Genomic DNA, 26,205 nt, shown 5'->3' with positions numbered 1-26,205 from the left:
AAAAAAACAGAAGTAAACACAACACAAGCCACAAGAAACCTTGTTTCTTCGGGTTTTCAGAGATGAGTATCATAATAATGGTGAATATTTATTAAGTACTTACTATGCATTAGGCATTATACTAAGCTCTTTGTGAACAGTGACTCGTATAATCCTATCAGCACCTTATGAAAAAAGTGCTATTATTTCTTTCAGTGTTGTAGATGCGGGAACTGGAGCTTCTTGCCTGAGATCATGTGGTTGTAGCTGGTGGAGGTGGGCCAGCTGGGTTTATTTACAGTGATCCAAGAAATATGCAAGAGGGAAGAAGAAAGGAGGGCAGAGAGTGCTTCTTAAATATCAGATACTTTATATACTTTAGCATAGAAATTAAAAATCTCTTATGAATGGTAACTTTCTTTTTCTACTTGTACTTTTTTGCTTTTATCATTATGACTTTTCATATCAACAAAGAGATGGACCTCTTTCTAACTATAGTAGAAGCTCTGTAAGTTGACCATCGAAGGGACTAGAACAAACTAGTCAACATACAGAGGTGGCCAACAGAAGGAACTAGGCCTACTCTGCTGGTGCATACATGTGGTGCATGTCCAGTCTATGAAAATTAGGTCAAGTTAAGGAGGTGGTCAATGTAGGGAGGTGGTCAGCTATGGAGATTCTACTGTATATAGATTTGAGTACAGATGGGTAAGCCATATTTTATTTAACCAATTCCCTGTGAGTGGGCATTTGGATTATTTCTAAATGTGCTCAGTGACTTACAGGGTTAGCATAGGATCCTGTACTTATGTGTTTCTGCATACCTGTTCAGATATTTCTGGTGGATCATTGCCTATGGGTGGAATTGCTATATGCAAGAGCATAGTTACTATTCAATTTATACTTTTAATGCATGCTGACAAACTTGCCTTGCCTAAAAGCAATGTAATTTCTGATTTGGAGTCCAGTCCACTAACATGTTTTTGGACTTTTGGTAAATTATTTAATTCGAATGAGTCTGTCTCAGATATATTATCTGTAAACTAGGGGTAGTAGGACTTAGTAGTTGCCAAGGTCTTTTCCAACTGTGTCTGCAAATACGTCCAATTAGAGGTTGATCAAATGAAGATATCCATATATGACCATTTTTTTTACCTACAAGACAACAATTTAATATGGTTTCACCTAATAGCACATGAACCCCTACATTATCTGTTTTTGGTACCATCTGGCTTTTCTGAGGTAGATGTATGTGTGAGAAGTGGCTAGGCTATGCTGTAGTCAAAATCAACCCTGAAACCTTAGCTCCTTAAAAAGAATGAAAAGATTTATTTTTCATTTACATTTTATGTCCAAAGCAGGTTAGCAGAGTGCCCTGCTCCACGGAGTCACTCAGGGAGCCACACTGACTACAGAAGCTCTGCCATCTGGAACTGCATTGTGTGACCTAGAACACGTCATCTCCATGGTCTGTGGCAGGAGAGGAAGCAGAGACAGTGGAGAATTAATACCTGCTCCTAAATTCCTCAGCTCAGGAATGAAGCATGTTTCTTTTATGTATAGTCTTTTGGTAAGAACTAGTCACATGGACCTCATCCTGACACATGGAGATAGGGAGATGTTTTTCCATGTACCTAGAAAGAGGAAAAGGTAAATATATAGCGCTCTGCATTGGTTTCCTAGGGCTTCCATAACAAAGTACCAAAGACTGATGGCTTACCCAGTTTCTTCCTGATGGCAGAAATTTATTTCCTCATCGTTCTAGAGGCTAAAAGTCCAAGATCAAGTTATTGGCAGGACTGGTTTCTTCTTGGTTTGTAGATGGTCAACTTCTCCCTGTGGCTTCCCATGGTCTTCCGTCTTTGTGTCCATGTCCCAGTCTCTCTTTAAGACACCAGTCATATTGGATTAGGGCCTACACTTATGACCTCATTTAATTTTTAAATTTCAGATTAATATGAGGGTACAAATGATTAGGTTATGATGTCTGCATTGTTAAATAAGGTCCCTTTTGTAGTTGTGTCCTGCACTCAGGAGGTGTGCCATGCACCCTTACCCTGTGCCCACTAGGTGGGAACAAACCTATCCCCCTCCCTCTTCCTCTTTCTCTCCTCTCTGGTTTCCCGTCTACCCATCTTGAATTGAATTGAGTTATTCTCTTGTGTGGGTGTGTATTAATTTGCCAACTGGCTTCATTGTGCTTCATCGTATTGAGTACATTGGATATTTGCTTTTCCATTCTCGTGATACTTTACTAAAAAGAATGGGTTTCAATTCCATCCAGGTTAATACAAAAGATGTAAGGTCTCCATCTTTTTTATGGCTGAATAGTATTCCATGGTGTACATATACCACAGTTTGTTAATCCATTCCTGGGTTGATGGGCATTTGGGTTGTTTCCACATCTTGGTGATTGCACATTGAGCTGCGATAAGCATTCCACTGCAAATGTTCATATGATAAAACGACTTTTTTTCTTCTGGGTAGACGCCTAGTAATGGGATTGAGGGATCAAATGGGAGGTCTAATTTGAGTTCTTTGAGGAGATTTTCTGTACTTCTTTCCAAAGAGGCTGTATTAGTTTGCAGTCCCACCAGCCTCATTTGTTATTAAATCCTCATTAAAGACTTGATCTCCAAAAATATTATAGGTACAGTCCGAGGTACTGGGAGTTAGGGCTTCCACACAGGAGGAAGCCAAAGCAAGGCTTCTCCTGGTCAGGGTGGACCACACACATCGACCCTGGCAGCTATGTGCCTCGCTCACATGGGTGAGGGGAGGCCAGGTCGCTGCAATTGTGGGTAGCTGCTGGGCCTTCCTGTGAGATAACAGAGACTGTGCATACTGTGTTTCCCATCCTGCTTCCTACCATAAAGCTAAGTGAAGGCAGTGATGTGTCTCGTGAATTGATTACCAGTCTGAATCCGTGCCCACTACCGCTCGTGGGACAGTATCTTATAGCATCTGCCAGCCAGGCGGTGGTTGTAATGGACTTGTCTGTGAATGTGTGTACACAGTTTTAGCCTTTTATGTTGTCAACATGTCATTCGAAGTAGGTGAGTTGTTGATACTACATGTGTTAGGTTTAATTGCTGCTTAAGATGATTTCAAAAAGGTTACACTGTGATTTGGCATTGAAACAAAAAGTTACTGTTTACACAGGGAGTCAAGGAAATAGAGCGTGGAGTATACATTTGATATTGATAAGGCAAATATTTGTCATCAGAGGAATGATGCAATTACAGGGTTTTTTTTTGTTGTTGTTGTTGTTGTTGTTTGTTTGCTTTACAAAGTAGCAGCTAGGTGTTTTTAAGGAAGAAAAGATACTCACAAGTATCCAAAGCTAGATTTATGTTTTATTATTGAAAGATATGCATCTGAGTCACGGCACCAAAAAAAGAAAAAAAAAAGAATGATATGCAAAAGGATTACCTATTACATGTCAAGTAACTAAACTGAAGGCAGGAGAAATGGCCTAATCCCTGGGTATAGGTTAAAGCAGTGAGAAGCTAGTGGGACCAGTTTTTTTTTTTTTTAATTTTGTAGGAATTTAATCATTAAGCCATAATGTCATTGTATATTGGACAGCATTTTTTTCATTAGTCGTACAATCAGTGGTTTTTATTTTATTTTATTTTACTTATTTTTTTGAGACAGAGTCTCAAGCTGTCAACCTCGGTAGAGTGCCATGGCATTACAGCTCACAGCAACCTCAAACTCTTGGGCTTAAGTGATTCTCTTGCCTCAGACTCCCAAGTAGCTGGGACTACAGCTGTCTGCCACAATGCCCAGCTAGCTATTTTTTTTTTTTTTTTGTAGTTGTCATTGTTGTTTGGCAGGCCTGGGCTGGGTTTGAACCCTCCAGCCCTGGTGTATGTGGCCGGTACCCTCACCATTGAGCTATGAGTGCCAACCGAATCAGTGGTATTTTAGATTTGATGAAATAAGGCAAAAATGGTAAAGAGGAAAGTGGAGCCTGCTTTCCTGTACCTGTGCCAAGGCACACCTTCCCTGACACTGACACTAGCCTTGGTTTTGCTCTTTAAAAGAATTTGTGAACTTTTCCCTAGAAAATTGAGGCAATTAAACTGAGTTATAATTCAATGAAAAAGCAACCAACTAACATCCATGCCCAGCTAATAGCCTTTGTTGTAAATGTTACTCCTTCTGAGTGAGACCTTTAGAGGGTGGGACATTATTAAGAAAGTAATGGACCTAAGAAATGTATTAATACTCCTTGAGTTCTTTACCAGTATACACATGCTAGAAGGCCTTGGCTGATTAGAAGGGAAACAAGTGTTTTTTTCCTAAGGTTTTAGCATCTAACTTCCACTTTCATTTCAGTATTTATTAAAAGCAAATTCATTCTGGGTGCAGGACATAGCTGCAAGAGGGACTCTACATAACAAATTCAAATATTGTGACTTGGTTGTTTGTACCCTCACAGTAACCTGAAATTTAAAAACAAGGACAATTCAAGACCATTTTTATTACAATAAGATGGAATAAGAAGAGGAAAATTAAACTGCTCAGAGACCTTTCATCAAACCCTCCTGTTTTAAAAACTGTGCAAAAGACCTTCTTTGTACCCTAAGAGTACGTTAGAAAACACAGGAGTTCTGGAACAGTCCTGGCTGGTGATGGAAGGATATTGGGAAGATTGAGATGAATGATACTGACAAGGGGCTTACCGCAAGCATCTTTGTCAAACAGCCCAGGGAACAGCATTTCTGTTTAAAGAGTATCATTTTGCAGTCATCGTTTTTAGGTCTTCTCGAGGAAAAAACCCAGCATTTTTAGAAGAACGATGGCCACTGTAGTCTCCTCACCATCTGTCTTTTATTGAGCAGATGTTTCTGGTTAAGGAAGGGCATTTTGGGTCTTTTAATCTGGCATGCACTGGGAGTTCTCAACTTGCTATCAGTCGTGCTGTGGAATAACTTCTGTCGGAAAAGCCAGAGCTCACCCACTGGTCCCTGCGAGAGCAGAGATGATCCCACAGCTGTAAAGATTGCACGGGAGGTAAAAGAGCCGAGAGGTGGGGCAGGAGAAAGCAGTAAGGGGAATAGAGCGGGAGACTTCTTGGAGGAAGGATGAAGCAGTGTGTCCTGAACCTTCTGCATCACAGCTCAGAGGGGACAATGGAAATACTGCCTCAGAGATTTGAGTCAGTGGACAAGCTCCAGGCCCTGCACATGTGACCTGAGGGCTTGGAGAACCAGTATCTTGTGGCTTCTGTGCCAGCTTGGTCAGTACATTAGTGAGGGAGTTCTGGAGGAAAGTGTAGCCTTGGTTTGGCCAGGGAGGAGGACAGGCCAGAAAACACTGCTCCCACCTGCCTCACACACCCCTGAGTAGCTTTGGAGGTATTTGCTCTGTCCTACTCTGCACCGGCCAAGTGCAAGCACATGTGCTGTCCACACGGCTTGAAATCTGGAGGCTGATGCTGTGAGCAGCAGGAGAGGACAAAGGAGCAGGTTTCTGTTAGTCACGCCACAAACAATTATTGAGCATCTAACATGTATCAAAGGTCTCCTCTCGGAGCTTAGCTAGTAGTGTAGGAGGAAGTTAAGAAAGGAAGGAGGGGAAGAAAGGAGAGGTGGATGGAGGGAGAAAGGAAGAAAGAAAGTGTCGGATGGTGCTCTGTGCTAGGGAGAAGAGGAAAGCAGGAAAGAGCAAGAAGGACTGCCCAGGACAGCTGGGGACTGTGTCTGCATTAAACACGGGTCAGAGAAGGCCTCTTTGGTCAGCTAACAGCTGAGCTGAGTCAGCCTTTAAGAGAGTAAGAAGTGGGGCATGTGGATGTTTGGGGAAGAGCAAGTTCAAAGGCCCTGAGGAAGCACGTTGGTGTGTTCGGGGTGCAGCAAGGTGGCCAGTGCAGCGGGATAGAGTGAGCAAGGGAGGCCAGCAAGAGCTGAAGGCAGTGACGTCATGGAGGGCCACACTGCTTAGGGCCTGTCGTCTGCTCTGAAGAGTGGGCCAGATGGGAGTGAGGAGTTGTGACTGAGGCAGCAGGCGGCTCCCTGGGTTGCTCCTGGAGGGCCAGATGAAGCTGGGAGGTGTGCCAAGTCTAGCAGGCCATCATATAATCTAGGCAAATGATGATGGTGGTAGGCTTAGACCAGGCTGGTAGCAGTGAAGATGGTGAAAAATGGTCAGATTCTGAATTGATTTTATAAGTGGAGCTAACAGGATTTGCAGGCAGATGAAACTTAGAGTGAGAGAAAGATCTGGGTGACATTAGAATACCTCTAAGACCCCTTCTAGCACTAACCCAGTGTGAGTTTGGGTCATCAGCCTGTTTTGGTCAGCTAGCCACCTGGCTCCTGTGCTTTGTCCATGTTCTCATTAATTTTTTTTCCGTGAGTAGATTCAAATGACATGGGTTGATATCATGGGTAACCATGGTCTGAGTGATTCTTAAATTCCACTTGTGCCCTTCTGGGGCTCCACCTGTCACAGTAAAAATAAAGTCCCCCATTCACCCCCAAAATCTTTCCTCATAACCAAACTTTGAGTGCCTCTAATGTAGCTTTAAAAGAGAGGGGTGGATCATAGTTTGTTAGCTGAAAAATACTGTTCTTTGTAAGTGAATTATAACCAGTGTAAAGATGAGAACTAATGGGGTCCTTGGTTGCAGGTATTTATTTGATAAATGGGATAATAGAGAAGCCCACAGTCCAGAGTTTAGGGGCCAGTGCCAAGTGAGGCTCACTCAGAAGCCAGAGAAAGCGAGTGTTTCACAGCATCTGATCTGATACACAGTCAGGCGCTCCTGCCATCTTCCTGTCACTTGGCCCAAGAAGGTGTGCCTGGGGTCAATCATTGCTTTTACAGGTCTAAACGTTGAGTTCCCATCACTATTTTGGCTCTGTCTGATTTACTGGATAAGGGCTTCTGCAGAATTAAAACAACTGCTAGTCTCTAGGAAAACTTCAGCTGGCTAAAGATAAAATAGGCCCAAGGAAAGTGTGATTAGTAAGGAATGGTGAATTTATTATCTTCTTACGCTGGGTGCTCAAGTATGTTATTCTTCTTGGGCTGCGGTAACAAACCACACATTGGGCAGCTTAAACAACAGATACTTACTTTTCACAGTCCAAGATCAAGGTGCTGTCAGGGTTGGTTTCTGGTGAGACTTCTCCTGGCACATACGTAGCCACTTTCTTGCTGTGTCCTCATATGGATTTTCACCTGTGTGTTTGTGGAGAAAGAGCTGTGTGATGTGGCATCCTCTTTTTGTAAGGGCACAAATCCTACTGGATTAGGGCCCCCCCTGGTCCTCATAACCTTAATTACCATCCTAAAAGCCCTATCTCTAAATATAGTCATATTGGGGTTTAGGGCTCCAATCTATGAATTTGGGGGGACATACTTTATAACATTAGGTAAATGCTGAAAAAAATTTTTGAAACAAACTTTATTGAAATATAATGTATGGCCCTGGAGTGATTCCGTCCTGTGCGGCTGTTCCTTGGGGCAGTACTCGTTTATCTCCGTCCGCCTTCTCCCCCACCTAAGTGCGTGCCACCACCTCATGGAAGATTCGATGGACATGGACATGAGCCCCTTGAGGCCTCAGAACTATCTTTTCGGTTGTGAACTAAAGGCCGACAAAGATTATCACTTTAAGGTGGATAATGATGAAAATGAGCACCAGTTATCTTTAAGAACGGTCAGTTTAGGGGCTGGTGCAAAGGATGAGTTGCACATTGTTGAAGCAGAGGCAATGAATTATGAAGGCAGTCCAATTAAAGTAACACTGGCAACTTTGAAAATGTCTGTACAGCCAACGGTTTCTCTTGGGGGCTTTGAAATAACACCACCGGTGGTCTTACGGTTGAAGTGTGGTTCAGGGCCTGTGCATATTAGTGGGCAGCGCTTAGTAGCTGTGGAAGAAGATGCAGAGTCAGAAGATGAAGAGGAGGAGGATGTGAAACTCTAAGTATGTCTGGAAAGCAATCTGTCCCCGGAAGTGGAAGCAAAGTTCCATAGAAAAAAGTAGAACTTGCTGCTGATGAAGATGAAGATGATGATGATGAAGAAGAAGAAGATGATGATGATGATTTTGATGATGAGGAAACTGAAGAAAAAGCTCCAGTGAAGAAATCTGTGTGAGACACTCCAGCCAAAAATGCACAAAAATCAAACCAGAATGGAAAGGATTCAAAACCATCAACACCGAGATCAAAAGGTCAAGAATCCTTCAAAAAACAGGAAAAAACTCCTAAAACACCAAAAGGACCTAGTTCTGTAGAAGACATTAAGGCAAAAATGCAAGCAAGTATAGAAAAAGGTGGGTCTCTTCCCAACGTGGAAGCCAAGTTCATCAATTATGTGAAGAACTGCTTCCGGATGACTGACCAGGAGGCTATTCAAGATCTCTGGCAGTGGAGGAAGTCTCTTTAAGAAAATAGTTTCAACAGTTTGTTAAAATTTTCCGTCTTACTTCATTTCTGTAACAGTTGATATCTGGCTGTCCTTTTTATAATGCAAAGTGAGAACTTTCCCTACCGTGTTTGATAAATGTTGTCCAGGTTCCATTGCCAAGAATGTGTTGTCCAAAATGCCTGTTTAGTTTTTAAAGATGGAACTCCACCCTTCACTTGGTTTTAAGTATGTATGGAATGTTATGATAGGGCATAGTAGTAGTAGTGGTCAGACATGGAAATGGTGGGGAGACAAAAATATACATGTGAAATAAACTCAGTATTTTAATAAAGTAAAAAAAAAAAGAAATATAATGTATGTGCATAAAATATACACATTTTAAACTACACGGTTGTTGAGTTTTGACAAGGTATCAATCATGTAATGAGCCCATGCAAAAACTCCCACAACCTAGATGAAGACCAGTTCTATCAGAGACTCTAAGTAGCCACTGATCTTTGTTCCATTCCAGTCCACTGGAGTTATCTTTTTTTAAGAGTTTCATGACAATTAAATCATACCTGCAGCTTTTTATGTCTGCTTTGTTTCTCCCACCATAAGGATTTTGAGATTCATACATAGTTGCTGTGTGTAGCAGTAGTTTGTTACTTATTATCTTTGAGTAGTATTATGTTTTATGGATGTACCAAAATTTGCTTCTTTAGTCACCTGCTAATGAACATTTGGGTGGTTTCCAGTTTGGGGCTATTATTTTATTTTATTTTTTGAGACAGAGTCTCACTTTGTCACCCTGGGTAGAGTGACATTGCATCACAGCAACCTCCAGTTCTTGGACTTATGCGATCCTCTTGCTCAGCCTCCCAGGTACCTGGGACTACAGGCACCCACCACAATGCCCAGCTATTTTTGTTGTTATTGTTGTAATTGTCATTGTTGTTTGGCAGGCCCGGGGTGGGTTCGAACCCACCAACTCTGGTGTATGTGGCTGGCGCTGAAGCCTCTGACCTAGAGGCACTGAGCCTGGGGCTGTTATTTTAAAAGCTGCTATGAACATCCATAGATGTATTAAATCTATAGATCAATTTAGGGAGAACTGACATCTCAGCAATACGGAGTCTTCTAATCCAAGAACATCGTCTTATTTCTATTTAAATACTTTTTAAATTTCTCTCATCAGTTTTTGTACCTTTCACTGTGGAGGTCTACAGAGAAATTTTTATGCTTTTTAGTATCATTATAATTAGTACTTTCAATTTCAATTTCTTTTTTTTTTTTTTGTAGAGACAGAGTCTCACTGTACCGCCCTCGGGTAGAGTGCCGTGGCGTCACACGGCTCACAGCAACTTCTAACTCTTGGGCTTACGCGATTCTCTTGCCTCAGCCTCCCAGGCAGCTGGGACTACAGGCGCCCGCCACAATGCCCGGCTATTTTTTGGTTGCAGTTTGGCCGGGGCTGGGTTTGAACCCGCCACCCTCGGCATATGGGGCTGGCATCCTACTCACTGAGCCACAGGTGCCGCCATTGCTGGTATGTGTAATACAATTGATTTTTGTTTATTGACCTTGTATTCTGTGACTTTGTTCATCTCACTTATTAGTTCTAGTAGCTGATTTTGTAGCCAAAACCCAAGGATTTTCTATATGTGCAATTATGTTGTCTGTGAATAAACAAAGTTTTATTTCTTCCTTTCCAAACTGTGTACCTCACATTTCTTTTTCTTGCATTGTCGTATTGGCTAGGTGGTGACCGTGTACCTCTGTACCTTTTTCTTGCTGTTAAGGAAAAAAACATTCCATTTCTTACTTTTACATATGATTCCTACTGCAGATATTTTTGTATATACTTTTTATCAGGTGGAAAAATTCCCTTTCTTGACTTATTTATTGAGAACTCTTTTTTTGTTTTGTTTTGTTTTTGTTCCAAATCTCTTTTTTTATTTAATTTTTTTCATAATTTTTAAAAATTATTTAATTTATTTTTTATCATAACTGTGTACATTGCTGCATTTATGGGGTTCAGTGTACTGATTTGATATACAATGTGAAATTCTTACATTGAACTAAGAAACACATTCATCACAATTATACTCTGTTCTTAATAGTTTTGAAATGTACCATGCCTCATGCACATTAGGTGAGGTCCCCCCAAATACCCTCCCTCCCTCCTCCCCATTCCCCTCCCCTCTCTTTCCTCCTCCCTTCTACTTTCTGGACTATAGTTGTGTTTTACCATTCATAATGTGTAGGTGATTATATATTGATTTCATAGTTGTATTGAGTACACTGGATACTTTCTCCCCCCATTCTTGAGAGATACTTTACTAAGAAGAATATGTCCTAGCTCCATCCAGGTAGAGAATTGTTATAATGAATAAATAGTGAGTTGTCAAATGGCTTTCTTACATCTATTGAGATGATGTATGCTTTTTCCTTTTATTCTCTTAAAGCGATGACCAATATTGACTTTTTTATCGTGGTAAAATACACATAATATAAAATTTGTCATTTTAACCATTTTAATTATACACTTTAGGTATATAATTAAGTAGTAGTAAGTATGTTCACAATATTATGCAACCATTACCCCCATCTCGATCCAGAACCTTTTTTTTTATCAGTTCAAGAGGAAATTCCATGCCTACTAAGTAGTTGCCTCCCATTCCCCCATTCCTCTAGCCCCTGGCAGCCACCTGCTGTTTTTGGATTTGCATAGTCTGGATATTTTATAAACACAGACTTATAATATGTGGTCTTTGTTTCTGGCTTCTTTCATGTAGCATGTTCTCAAGGTCCATTCATGTTGTACATGCAGTGGTACCTCATTTTTAAAATGGCATAATAATGTTCCATTGCAGATATATCACGTTTTGTTTATTCGTTCATCCATTAATGAGCATTTGGGCTATTTTTACCATTTGACTATTTTGAATTGTGCTGCTATAAATATTTATATTTAAGTTATTTTTCTGGACATCTGTTGTCACTTTCTAGTATATACCTGTGAGTGGAATTGCTAAGCCATAGGATAACTGTTTGCCTTTTAGGAACTGCCAAGCAGTTTTTGCAGCAGTACCATGACTTTGTACAGGTATAACAGAATGCCCGAGACTGGGTAATTTATAAAGAAAAGAAATCTATTTTCTGACAGTATGGGAGGCTGTGAAGTTCAAAATCAAGGTGACCACATCTGATGAGGGCCTTCTTGCTGTGTACTCAGAGGGGTGTGCGCACAGAGAAGGCTGTGTCCTCACTTGGTGGAAGGCAAGAATGTTAGGTCTGTGTTTTTGTTTTTGTTTTTAATTAAATCATAGCTGTGTACATTAATGCAATCATGGGGTACAATGTGCTGATTTTATATGTAATTTGAAATATTTTCATCGAACAGGTTAACATAGCCTTCATGGCATTTTCTTAGTTATTGTTTTAAGACATTTATATTCTACACTTAGTAAATTTCACATGTACCCTTGTAAGATGCACTGTAGGTGTAATCCCACCAATGACCCTCCCTCCGCCCATCCTCTCCCCTCCCTCCCCTCCCTCTTCCCCATATTCTTAGGTTATAACTAGATTATAGCTTTCATATGAAAGCCATAAATTAGTTTCATAGTAGGGCTGAGTACATTGGATACTTTTTCTTCCATTCTTGAGATACTTTTCTAAGAAGAATATGTTCCAGCTCCTTCCATGTAAACATGAAAGAGGTAAAGTCTCCATCTTTCTTTAAGGCTGCATAATATTCCATGGTGTACATATACCACAATTTATTAATCCATTCATGGATCGATGGGCACTTGGGCTTTTTCCATGACTTAGCAATTATGAATTGGGCTGCAATAAACATTCTGGTACAAATATCTTTGTTATAATGTGATTTTTGGTCTTCTGGATATATACCTAGTAGAGGAATTGAAGGATCGAATGGCAGGTCTATTTTTAGATCTCTAAGTGTTCTCCAAACATCTTTCCAAAAGGAACGTATTAGTTTGTATTCCCACCAGCAGTGTAGAAGTGTTCCCTTTTCTCCGTATCTACAGATTCTGAAATGTTAGGTCTGTTTTGATGTTCCTTGGTCCTTGGTTCCCAGCATCAGGGATGAGTACTGATGCTGAGTGGAGCCGATGATGGAGTGATCACAAATGGAAACCAGTCTCATACACACACACCATTTATTGCAAAGTGAAAGTATGTTTCAGAGGGGGAGACAGGTCACTTCCTGTGAGTGGAGAAGACCCCAGAGTCTTAGTACATACAGTCTTTTATATGCTCACTAGTTTGTCCCACCTCTCTCTTGGATGGGATCGGTTGCCATTTCCTACCTTTGGGTGATTAACAGGTTGGGATTATGTAACGGTTTCCATTCTATGCATGCACTTTCCAAGAATCCTGCACAAGAATCCCACTGGGGTTCAAAAATGTAACGCTGATTAGATGTTAACGAACCCCAGGTCAGTCAAGTTCACTTGGAGCCCCTCATTGTGCACGTCCAGACCAGGGGAAAGTCTCTAGCCACAAATCTTTGATATTGTGATTTCTTTTCTGCATTCTGATTGATTCCCGCTCTTCACCCTCAACCACTTCCTCTGCCTGCCTAGCCATCTGTCTGTCCTCTTCCTTACCTAACAGGAGAGGAGGGATTGAACTCACAACTCAATCTCTTTAAATAATAGCATTAGTTCATTCATGATAGCAAAACCCTTGTGACCTAAATACCTCCCATTAGGCCCCACCTACCGGCACAATTGCATTAAGGATTAAGTTCCCAACATGGGAATTCTGGGAGATGCCTTCAATCTATAACACTCTAACATTTTACTTTCCTAGTAACAGTGTATAAGGGTTCCAGTTTTTCCTCATCATTGCCAATCATTTATTTTCCTTTAAAACATGTTATAGGTGTGAAGGGACATCTCACCATAGTTTTGAATTCATTTAAGTTCATTGATTTAGTTGACCCTTGAACTACTAAGGGGTTAGAGGCGCTGACCTCCTGCCTAGTCAGAAATGTGTGTGTATAAAGTTTTCTTTGAATTCTCATCATATAAAAAAACGTAAATAGATTCAGAGGGTGCAAGTACTTTTTTGTTACATGGCTGAATGGTGTAGTGGAGAAGTCTAGCTTTTATTTATTGATTTGAGACAGGGTTTCACTCTGTCCCCCAGGATGGAGTGCAGTGACATGATCATAGCTCACTACAATCTTAAATTCCCAGGCTCAAGTAAACTTCCTGCCTCAGCCTCCCAACTACCTGGGACTACAGACAGGCACCACCACATCCAGTTAATTTTTCTATTTTTTATAGATAAAGGATCTTGCTCTTTCTCAGGCTGGTGTCAAACTCCTGTCCTCAAGCAATTCACTTTGGCCTCTCAAAGTGCTAGAATTACAGGTGTGAGCTGCCACACCCAGCCTAGGCTCTGAGATACATTCGTCACTTGAATACTATACATTGCACCCACCAGGTGAGTTTTCATCCCACACTCCTCCCCCACTCTCCATCTTCCCAGTCTCTAGTGTCTGTTGGTGACTCTGTATGACCATGCATACTTAGAGTCTAACTTCCACTTATAAGGGAGAACATGCCGTATTTGGTTTTTTGTTTCTGGGTTACTTCACTTAGACTAATGGTCTCCAGCTCCAGCCAAGTTGTTGCAAAAGACATTATTTCATTCTTTTTGATGGCTGAGTAGTACTCCATGGTGCGTGCGTGTATACACATACACATACATACATATACATACATGTGTGGCTGTATACATGGGGTGTATATATGTGTGTATATTCATCACTTTGTGTGCACTTAGGTTGGTTCCATATCTTTGCAATTGTGAATTGTGCTGTGGTAAACAGAAGGATGCAGGCGTCTTTTCTATAAAATGATATTTTTTCCCTTTGGGTAAAGCTCCTGTAGTGGGATTGCTGGATTGAATGTGAAATGCTTATGTCTGCCCACTTTGAATCTCAGGTTGAAATTTGACCCCCATTGTTGAACATGGGGCCTGGTGGAAGGTGTTTGGGTCATGAGGGTGGATCTTTCATGAATGGCTCCGTACCCTCCCTAATAAGAGGGAATTCTTGCTTTCTTAGTTCACAGGAGAGCTGATTGTTTAAAAAACCCTAGCACCTCCTCTTCCTTCCCTCACCATGTGATGCACCTGCTCCCCCTTTACCTTCTGCTCGATGGGAAGCCCCCGGAGGCTCTCCTGAGAAGCAGACACTGGTGCCGTGCTTCTTGTATAGTCTGCAGAACGGTGAGCCGAATAACCCTCATTTCTCATTTCTTTATAAATTACCCAGTATCAGGTATTTCTTTTACAGCAACACAAAATGATTAACTTAGAATGGCAGATCTACTTGAAGTTCTTTGAGAAATCTCAGTGCTGTTTTCCATAGAGATGGTACTAATTTACATTCCCACAACAGTGTACAAGCGTTCCCTTTCCACTGCATCTGTGCCAGCATCTACTGGTTTTTCACTTCTTAATAATGAATGGCTTTTCTGACAGGAGTAAAGCTGTATCTCATTGTGGTTTTAATTTGCATTTCCCTAATGATTAGTGATTTTTTTTTGAGACAGCAACTCACTATGTCGCCCTTGGAAGAGTGCCGTGGCATCGTAGTTCACAGCAACCTCAAACTCTTGGGCTTAAGCGATTCCTTGCTTCAGCCTCCTGAGTAGCTGGGGCTACAGGCACCCACCACAACGCCCAGCTATTTCTTTGTTGTAATTGTCATTGTTGTTTAGCAGGTCGGGGCTGGGCTTGAAACCGCAGCCCCGGTGCATGTGGCTGGTGCCCTACTCAGTGAGCTACGGGTGCCCAGCCATGATTAGTGATACTTAGTGTCTTTTCATGTATTTGTTGGCCCTTTGATTCTCTTCTTTTGAAAAATGTCTGTTCATGTCTTTTGCCCACTTTTTAATGGGGCTATTTTTTTTTCTTGCTGATTTGCTTGAGTTCCTTATAGATTCTGGATTAGTCTTTTGTCAGATATACAGCTTGCAGATATTTTCTCCTATTCTGTAAGTTGTCTGTTTACTCTGTTGATTATATCTTTTGCTGTGCAGAGCTTTTTCGTTTAATTAAGTCCCATTTATTTATTTTTGTTTTTGTTGTATTTGCTTTTGAAGTCTTAGTCATAAATACTTTGCCTAGGCCAATATCAAAGATAGTTTTTCATGGGTTTTCTTCTAATACACTTATGATTTCAGGTCTTATATTTAAAACTTTCATCTGTCTTGGGGTAATTTTGTATATGGTAAGAGATCATAGGGATGAAGTGTCATTCTTCTGCATATGACTATCTGATGTTCCCACCCCATGTATTGAATGGATCTTCTTTTCCCCAGTGTACGCTTTTGTCTACTTTGTTGAAGATCATTTAGTTGTAGGTATTGATATGCGGCCTTATTTCTGGATTCTCTATTCTGTTCCATTGGTTTATGTGATGTGTCTACATTTAAAGTAGTACTGTGAGGTTTTGGTTACTATTGCCTTGTAGTGTAATTTGAAGTCAGATAATGTAATGCCATCACATTTGCTCCTTTTGGTCAGGATTGCTTTGGCTATCCAAGCTCTTTTTTTTGTTCCATATGAATTTTAGGGTTGTTTTTTCTAGTTCTATGACAAATGATGTTGGAATTTGATAGGACTTGCATTGAATCTGTAGATTATTTTGGCAGTATGGATGCGTTTCCACTTGTTTGTGTCACCTACAGTTTCTTTCATCAGTGTTCTGTAGTTTGGCTGTGAATTTGGCTTGATTTCACATGTATAATTTTTGACTTTCATTGTAGAGGTCTTTCACTTTGCATCCCTGAAATGAAACCCACTATATCAGGGTGATACTGGCTTTGTAGAATGAATTAGGGAGGACTTTGTCTTCCTCAGTGTTATGGAACAGATTCAATAGGATAGATACAGGTTCTTCTTTGTAGAACTGGTAGAATTTGACTGTGAATCCATCTGGTCCTTGGCTGGGATTTTTTTTTTTTTATATGACTGTTTCAATTTCCCTATGCATTATTGGTCTTTTCAGGCATTCTATTTCTCCCTGATTAAAATTTGAGAGGTTGTGCATTTCAAAATATCTATTAATTTCTTCTAGATTTTCTAATTCGTGTGCATAGAGGTCATAATAGCCTCAGATGATCTTTTGTGTTTCTGTGGTACCAACTGTGATGTCTCCTTTTTCATATCTGGTTGAATTTATTTGAATTTTCTGTCTTCTTAAGTCTAGGCAGTGGTCTGCCAACCTTGTTTAACTTTTCGAATAAGCCACTTATCATTTCATACATCCTTTGCTTTTTTGATGTTGTTCTTTTTCAATTTCATTTAGTTTGGCTCTGATCTTTGTCATTTCTTATATTTTGCTAGCTTGGGTTTGGCCTGTTTTTGTTTTACTAGTTCCCTATGATGTGACATTAGGTTGTTAATTTGTGATCTTTTTGTCTTTTTTATTTTGAGACCGACTCACTGTCACCTCGAGTAGAGTGCCCTGGTGTCATAGCTCACAGCAACCTCAAACTCCTGGGTTCAAGTGATCCTCTTGCCTCAGCTTCCCAAGTAGCTGAGACTACAGGTGCCTGCCACAATGCTCAGCTAGTTTTTCTTTTTTTTTTTTTTTTTTTTTTTGGCCAGGGCTGGGTTTGAACCCACCACCTCTGGCATATGGGACCAGAGCCCTAGCCCTTTGAGCCACAGGCGCTGCCCTCAGCTAGTTTTTCTATCACTCTTGCTGAGGCTGGTCTCCTTTTTGTTTTTTTTGATGCAGGCATTTAGTACTATGAATGTCCCTTTAGCATTGCTTTTGCTGTATCCCAGAGATTTTGGTAACTTGTGTAACCAAAATTTTTCAATTCAAAAACAAATTTTATTTCCATCTTGATTTCACATGTATAATTTTTGACTTTCTAAAAACTTCTCTGCTAATAGCCTATTATTGAGCAGAAGCTTTACTATTACACATTAACACATATTTTGTATGTTATGTGTGTTATATACTTTATTCTTACAATAAAGTAAGCTAAAGAAAGGAAAATATTATTAAAAAAAATTACGGGCCAGGCAAGGTGGTTCATGCATGTAATCCTAGCACTCTAGGAGGCCGAGGCAGGAGGATCACCTGAGCTCAAGGCCAGCCTGAGCAAGAGCAAGACTCCATCTCCCTGGGCATTGTGGTGAGCGTCTGTAGTTCCAGCTGCTCGGGAGGCTGAGGCAAGTGAATTGCTTGAGCCCAAGAGTTTGAGGTTGCTGTGAGCTATGATGCCACAGTACTCTACTGAGGGTGACAAAGTGAGACTCTGTCTCAAAAAAAAAAAAGGAAGGGAAGGGAAGGGAAGGGAGAAAGGAAGAAAGGAAAGAAAGAAAGGAAAGGAAGGGAAGGGGAGGGGAGGGGAGGGGAGGAGAGGGGAGGGGAGGGAAGGGAAAGGAAAAAGGTCAACTTTAAGAGGTGGTCGATGTAGGGAGGTGATCAACTATGGTGGTTCTACTGTATTTTCTCTCCCATTTTTTTGGTTGTATTTTTATTCTCTTGATAGTATTCCTTGATGTATGAATTTTTAATTTAATAGTGTCTAATTTTTTCTTTTGTTGTTTGTGCTTTTGGTATCGTATGTAAGAAAATATTGGCAAATTCAAGGTCATGAAGATTTGCCTATGTTTTCTACTAAGAATTTTATAGTTTTAGCTCTTAAATTTAGTTTTTGATATGTTTTTAGTTAGTTTTATGTAGGGTGGGAGGTAAGAGTGCAGCTTCATTCTTTTGCACATTTATTTTTGAATGTGAATTTAACCACGCACGCTTGGGATAAACACCACTTAGTCGCTGGGTATCTCTTTTTAATATGTTGCTTAATATGATTTGCTCAATTTTGTCAAAGACTTTTGTGTTATGTTCAGGGATATATTTATTTCTTTCCTTTGCTTTTACTGTCTTTTATTTATATATTTTTTGGCTTTGGTATCTGGATGATGCTGGCCTCATAACAGGCGCTGTGAGAGACCTCCTGCTGCTCAATTTCATGAAAATGTTTTTGTAGGGTTGGTTTTGTTTCTTCCTTATAAATTTTATAGACTTCATCAGAGAATATATCCGAGATTGAAGTTTGCTTTGTGAGAAGGTTTTAAACACAAATTCAATGTCGTTAGCAAAATATAGGTAAATTTAGGTTTTAAAATATTTCTCCTCAAGTGAGTTTTAGTACTTTGAGTATTTCTAGGAATATGTTTATTTTATCTGAATTGTGAACTTATTCACGTAAGTTTGTCTGTACCATTTCATTACTATCCTTTTAGTGGCTGTAGGGTCCTGATATCAGTTATTGGTATCTTCTATCTTTTTTTAATTGATCACTGTTGTTAGAAGTTTATCAATTATTGACCTTTTATGAGGACGACATAGTGAGACTCTGTGTCAAAAAAAACCTCAGCTTTTAGATTAATTGACTTTGTTTCTTATTTACCTGGTTTCTATTTCTTTCTTTCTTTTTTTTTTTTTTTTTTTTGTAGAGACAGAGTCTCACTGTACCGCCCTCGGGTAGAGTGCCGTGGCGTCACACAGCTCACAGCAACCTCCAACTCCTGGGCTTAAGCGATTCTCTTGCCTCAGCCTCCGGAGTAGCTGGGACTACAGGCGCCCGCCACAACGCCCGGCTATTTTTTGGTTGCAGTATTGGCCGGGGCTGAGGTTTGAACCCGCCACCCTCGGCATATGGGGCCGGCGCCCTACTCACTGAGCCACAGGCACATTTATTTCTTTAACAAAATTATTATATTCTTCTTTCTTCTTAGTTTGGATTTCATTTTTTTCCCCCTAGTTTCTAGGTAAATCTTAGACCATTGAATTTGGACCCATTTTCTAGTCTGCTGTCAGCTTTTAAAGCTATAAATTTCCCTTTTAGTGCTGCTTTAGCTTCATCCAAAAATTCAATTTCATTTTTATTTATTTTTTCAATTTCATTTTTATTCAATTCAAATATATTCTAATTTTCTTTGTGATTATTAATTGAATTGTGCATTATTTAGAAGTATATTGTCTAGTTTCTAAGTATCTCTGGATTTTGAGATAATTTTACTATTGACTTCTGATTTAAATCTGTTGTGTTCAGAGAACACTGTATATGGTTTCGATCTTTAAAAAATACTGAGGCTTGTTTTATGATTCAGCATATGGACATCTTGGTGACTATTCCGAGTGCACCTGAGAGACATCTGCATTCTGCTGTTATTGGATAATGTGTTCTATAAATACAAATTACATCAAATTGGTTAATAGGGTTTTTCAGGTGTTTTATATACTTACTGATCTGCTATTGTTAACAGCAATTGCTGAAAGAGGAAGTCTCTGATTATAATTGTGAATTTGTCTTTCCTCCCTTCACTTTTATCAGTTTTTGCTTCCTGTATATTGAAGCTCTGTTCCTGAGTGCATTCATATTTGGAATTATTATGCCTTCTAGATGAACTGATTCTTTTGTCATAATGAAGTTTCTGTACTTATTCCTAGAATCTGGTTCTGAAATCTGTTTCATCTGACATTAATGATAGCTATTCCAGCTTTCTTATAATTAATATTTTCATGGCATATCTTATTCTATCTTTAAACTTTTAGATAATCTATGTCTTTCTATTTGAAGTAGATGTTTTTGTAGAATAAGTATATACTTAGTTTTACTGGAGTACCTAGATCATTGACTTAGTCCTTGCATTACATACTTAGTAGTTACATTAATTTTATGGAAATATTTGTATGGTAGAATATAAATCTATCATATTAGTATTTTTTCTAATTTTTCCATCTGTTCCTTATTTCCTTTTCCCTCTTTCCCAGCATTTTTTATGTTAACTGATAAATTTTTGTGATTCCATTTTATATTAGTTATATTACTTTCTATTCTTTAATGCTTGCTCTTAGGTTTGCAGGGCTGTCCAACCTGTGTCCTTCATGTCACGTGCTAATTCTATGAGGACTTGTTTTGTTTCTCTGTGGTGTAAGACATCAGGAAAAGTATCCAAGGACCATTTTTTGCTAATCAGCTTTTGTTAGTGTTTGTGTATTTAATTGTTACTTATGATGACAACTTTTATTCTTTAGATGTGCAGCAGAGAAAAAAATGTTGGACACCCTTGGTTTACAATATCTACTTTTTCACTTATCATAATGTGCTTTCAAATAATAGAATACTGCTTAGTATATAATAAAATAATCTTACATTATACAGATGGTCCCTGAGTTATGATAAGATAGAATTCATAGGGAGGTGCCTGTGGCTCAGTGAGTAGGGTGCTGGTCCCATATACCAGAGGTGGCAGGTTCAAACACTGCCCTGGCCAAAAACTGCAAAAAAAAAAAGGATAGAATTCATGTTACTATGATAGTTCAACTTACAATTTTTCAACTTTACAATGGTGCAAAAGTGAAATGCATTCAGTAGACACTGTATTTTGAGAACCCATACAACCATTCTATTTTTCATTTTCTTTTTTTTTTTTTTTTATTGTTGGGGATTCATTGAGGGTACAATAAGCCAGGTTACACTGATTGCAATTGTTAGGTAAAGTCCCTCTTGCAATCATGTCTTGCCCCCAAATCACAAGAGATAGTCAACACGTTATTATAAATTTGGCATTGTGTGAGATGATTTTACCCGACTGGAGGCTAATGTAAATGATTTCAGCAGCACACTTAAGGTAGGCTAGACTAAACTATGATATTAGGTAGATTAGGTATACTAAATGCGTTTTCAATTTATGATATCTTAACTCATGATGGGTTTATTAGGGTGTAAACCCATTGTAGTCAAGGAGCATCTGTACTTCTATGCACTGCCTCACATGTAGTATTTTTGCATATTTTACTTCCATACATTGTATAAACACCACACACGGTTATTATTTTTGTTATAAAGTTATCTTTTAAAAGGCAAAAAAGTGAGAAACTCTTTTATATATACCCTCATATTTACCTTATTTCCTTGGTTATATCCTGGTTTTTAACTAACGTCATTTCACTTCTGCTTGAAGATTTTTTTTTTTTTTTTGGCGACAGAGTATCACTATGTCACCCTTGGTAGAGTGCCGTGGTGTCGCAGCTCACAGTGACCTCAACCTCTTGGGCTTAAGCGATTCTCTTGCTCATCTTCCCCAGTAGTTGGGACTACAGGTGCCCATCACAACACCTGGCTATTTTCTTGTTACAGTTGTCATTCTTGTTTAGCTGGCCCAAGCTGGGTCCAAACCCGCCAACCTGGGTGTATGTGACCAGCGCCCTGAGCTACAGGTGCCACCTCCGTTCATTTTTTGAAAGGTACATTTCCTTCATAGGTTGTCAGTTTTTTTTTCTTTCTGCACATTAAAAATAGCTCCCCATTTTCTTCTGGCTTTCGTAATTTCTAATGAGAAGTCTGTCAATATTATCTTCTGTACTTTTGATGTCTATTTTCTCTGGCTCCTTTTAAGATGTTCTTTTTATCAGTGGATTTCAGTAACTACATTATCTTGTATCTTAGTTAGTTTACTTTTGGCTTCTCCTTCTTTAGGTTTGTTGACTTTCTTAGCTCTGTGACCAACTAAGGCTCTGTTCATTTTCTTTTAGCTGTTTTGTAATCTCTGTGATTCAATTTGAATTGTTTTGTTTTATTTATTTTTTTTAAAGTTCTATGCATCACCAATATTTATTTATTTATTTATTTTTAAATCATAGCTGTGTACATTAATGCAATAATGGGGCACCATACACTGGTTTTATAGACCGTTTGACACATTTTCGTCACACTGGTTAACATAGCCTTCCTGGCATTTTCTTAGTTATTGTGTTAAGGCATTTATATTCTACATTTACTAAGTTTCACATGTACCCTTGTAAGATGCACCGCAGCTGTAATCCCACCAATCACCCTCCCTCTGCCCATCCTCCCCTCTCCCTCCCCTCCCTCTCACACTACCCATATTCTTAGGTTATAATTGGGTTATAGCTTTCTTTTTTTTTAAATTTATTTATTTTTATTGTTAAATCATAGCTGTGTACATTAGTGTAATCAAGGGGTACAATGTGTGGGTTTCATATACAATCTGAAGTATTCTCATCAAACTGTTCAACGTGGCCTTCATGGCATTTTCTTAGTTACTGTATGCAGGCATTTGTATTCTGCATTTAGTAAGTTTCACCTGTACCCATTCTAAGATGCACCATAGATGTGGCCCCACCATTACCCTCCCTCCACAAAACCTCCCCCCTCTCCTCTCCTTCCTTGGCCCTTTCCCCATAGTCTTGTGCTATAGTTGGGTTATAGCCTTCATGTGAAAGCTATAATTTAGCTTCATAGTAGAGCTGAGTACATTGGATACTTTTTCTTCCATTCCTGAGATACTTTGCTAAGAAGAATATGTTCCAGCTCCATCCATGTAAACATGAAAGAGGTAAAGTCTCCATCTTTCTTTAAGGCTGCATAATATTCCATGGTATACATGTACCACAATTTGCTAGTCCATTCGTGGATCGATGGGCACTTGGGCTTCTTCCATGACTTAGCAATTATGAATTGGGCTGCAATAAACATTCTAGTACAGATGTCTTTGTTATATTGTGATTTTTGGTGTTCTGGGTATAAACCTAGTAAAGGAATTATAGGATTGAATGGCAGGTCTATTTTTAGGTCTCTAAGTATTCTCCAAACATCCTTCCAGAAGGAACATATTAGTGTGAATTCCCACCAGCAGTGTAGAAGTGTGCCCTTTTCTCCACATCCACGCCAACATCTCTGGTTTTGGGATTTTGTTATGTGGGCTACTCTTACTGGGGTTAGGTGATATCTCAAAGTAGTTTTGATTTGCATTTCTCTGATGATTAAGGATGATGAGCTTTTTTTCATGTGTTTGTAGATTGTGTGTCTGTCTTCTTTAGAGAAGTTTCTCTTCAAGTCCCTTGCCCACCCTGAGATGGGGTCACGTGTTCTTTTCTTGCTAATACGTTTGAGTTCTCTGTGGATTCTGGTTATTAGAGCTTTATTGGAGTATAACCTGCAAATATTTTCTCCCATTCTGAGGGCTGTCTGGTTGTTTTACTTACAATGTTCTTGGCTGTGCAGAAGCTTTTTAATTTGATCAGGTCCCAGTAGTGTATTTTTAATACTGCTTCAATGGGTTATAGCTTTCATATGAAAGCCATACATTAGTTTCATAGTAGGGCTGAGTATATTGGATACTTTTTCTTCCATTCTTGAGATACTTTACTAAAAAGAATATGTTCCAGCTCCTTCCATGTAAACATGAAAGAGGTAAAGTCTCCATTTTTCTTTAAGGCTGCATCATATTCCATGGTGTACATGTACCACAATTTATTAATCCATTCGTGGATCGATGGGCACTTGGGCTTTGTTTGCATATCTTGTAGTTTACTGATCTTTCTTCTAGAGTGTCTAATTTTCTATTTTTTTTCTATTTTTTTTTAGAATGTCTAATTTTCTCTTAGATCCATCCAGTGACTGTTTCATTTTAGAACTTGTATTTCTATTTGATTCTTTTTTATATCTTTCATTTCTCTTCTCACAATGCTTATGTTTTTCTTTCAGTATTTGGACAAATAATAGCTGTTTTGATGTTCATGTCTGCGAATTCCAACATTTCTGTCATTTATATTTCTATTTGTTGATCTTTCTTTTGATTATTGGTCACATTTTCCTGCATCTGGGGATATCTAGTAGTTTGATTGTATTCTGGACATTTTGAATGTTACATAGTTGAGTATTTAAGTTTCATTGTCTATCCTTACTAAATGTTGGATTTTGTTTTGGTAGACAATTAAGTTAATTTTGATTTAGTTTGAGACATTCAAGGTTTATTTTTAAGACTTTAAAGGTAGGTGTGCTCTAGCAATCCTTTAACCTTGTTATTAAGATGCAACTCATTTGGAGTCTCTATCGAATGCCCTGAATGATCAAAAAGGACTCTCCATTTTGGCGGGTAGAAGTTGGATAGCTCCTAGTTCTATGTGAGCTCTATGAATTGTTCAGCTTATAGCTTTCTGGTCACTCTCTTCTTGGTCTGTGGAATTTTACTCTACTTATGCACATCTTAGTAAAGCAAACTTAGTAAAACTTAATAAACTTTCAAGTGCCCGTCTATGTTCTTTTTATATGTAACTCCTTCTTTCTGAAACTCTGCCCCATAACTTCTAGGCACATAAATCTCTTTCAGCTATGATTTCAGTCTCTTCACATCAGCAAAACCACCTTGCTCTGCTTGAGGGTCTTTCCCTGCTCTGAGGTGTAGAACTTACCTTCAGGGCAAAGGCGGGGATAATTATACCATAGATTCTGTCTGTTTCCCTTCTCTCATGAACAATACTCCTGAGCTACCTATTTTCCAATGTCTGATAATAGTTGTTTCACATATTTTATCTGGTTTTCTATTAGTAGATGTTAATGGAAATGGAGCAAACTTGGTCCCTGTTTCTTTATGAGAAGTCCATGCGGTAGACTTTTATTCGTGAAAGATTGCCATCTTAATGCTATTCTTTTTGAAAGTATACTTGAAATGTTTTTTTCTTTTTTCCCCCTCCATTCTTCCACAATTAAAAAGCAAACTGTGGATATTCGAAATTAATTTGGAAGAAATATTCTGCATTGTAGAATTGTGTGTTTTCCTATAGTGGTTCCTATGTATTTTTCTCCTTTCCAATACAACCACTTCAAATAAGGGCTAATGTGATTTTTTGTGTGTGTGTGTGAGACAGAGTCTCACTATGTTGCCCTTGGTAGAGTGCTGTGGCGTCATAGCTTACAGCAAATTCAAACTCTTGGGCTCAAGCGATTCAACCTCCTGAGTAGCTGGGACTACAGGTTCCCTCCACAACACCCGGCTATTTTTTGGTTGTAGTTGTCATTATTATTTGGCAGGCCTGGGCTGGGTTGGAACCCGCCAACCAGTGTATGTGGCTGGCACCCTAGCCGCTGAGCTACAAGTGCAGAGCCCTAATGTGACTTTTTCATACAGTACTTAGGCTCTGAAGTGGCTCTCAGACTTTACTAGGAGAATTTCTGAGCCCCTAAGAACAGACATTCAAAGATTGCTTCCTACATTTTTTGAAACTGGGGACTACTCATAGATGTGACATCTCTAGCTCATTGTTATATATGTTGTATACTCTCTTGAATATACAGTGGGAAACAGAATATTGAAAGTGCAAAAATGTGGAAAACTGTGCCATCTGAATTGGAGTGGGCTAGGAGTTTTTACAGGACATTCTTCCATTTAGTACTTCAAATGTCTTATAAGAGACTCCATCTCTTAAAAAAAGCCTTAAGAGAAGGAAAATTTAAATACTGCCTAGATTTTTTAATTTAATAACAAAAGAAAATTCTTATATTACATATCTCCTAACATCCCATTTCATTGCCAAAGAGCTGTTTTTTTAAAAAAGTTGATATTTATGCCGGTGGTTTAAAAAAGATCAGATCCCCTGTTATGAAGGATCTTTTTTTTTTCTTTTTTTCCAGGTTTTTAAGAATGAGTTTATTTCTCTTTTTAAAATTTGTACAAATTTATGAGGTACATATGCAATTTTGTTAGATGCATAGATTGTGTAATGGTCAAATCGGGGCTTTTAAGGTGTATGCTCATGTAACATACATTGTACCCATTAACTGATTTCTCTTCATTCAACCCTTCCAACCCCCTATCCATTCCTAGTACCATTGTCCATCATTCCGCTGTCTCCATTCATGTGTGCAAGAAACTTCTAATATTTTTAAGAACCTTCTAATGAGTGAAAGCATATAATGCTTGCTTTTCTGTCCCAGGTTTATTTTACTTAAGGTAATGACCTCTGGTTCCATC

The 26,205-nt window shown here is 39.1% G+C and overlaps 1 protein-coding gene and 1 pseudogene across 2 annotated transcripts in view; both read left to right on the top strand.

Annotated features, from left to right (window-relative positions):
- Nucleotides 1–26,205, top strand: part of PDE8B (phosphodiesterase 8B) — a 274,090-nt gene that overhangs the window by 2,820 nt on the left and 245,065 nt on the right. The window lies entirely within an intron of this gene.
- On the top strand, nt 7,451–8,714 carry LOC128583713 (nucleophosmin-like; annotated as a pseudogene). The gene has a single exon (XR_008379534.1). The product of XR_008379534.1 is annotated as a nucleophosmin-like (transcript).

The sequence above is a fragment of the Nycticebus coucang genome, chromosome 1 (assembly GCF_027406575.1).
Source record: "Nycticebus coucang isolate mNycCou1 chromosome 1, mNycCou1.pri, whole genome shotgun sequence".
Taxonomy (NCBI): domain Eukaryota; kingdom Metazoa; phylum Chordata; class Mammalia; order Primates; family Lorisidae; genus Nycticebus; species Nycticebus coucang.
This window is presented reverse-complemented; position numbering and strand designations above follow the sequence as displayed.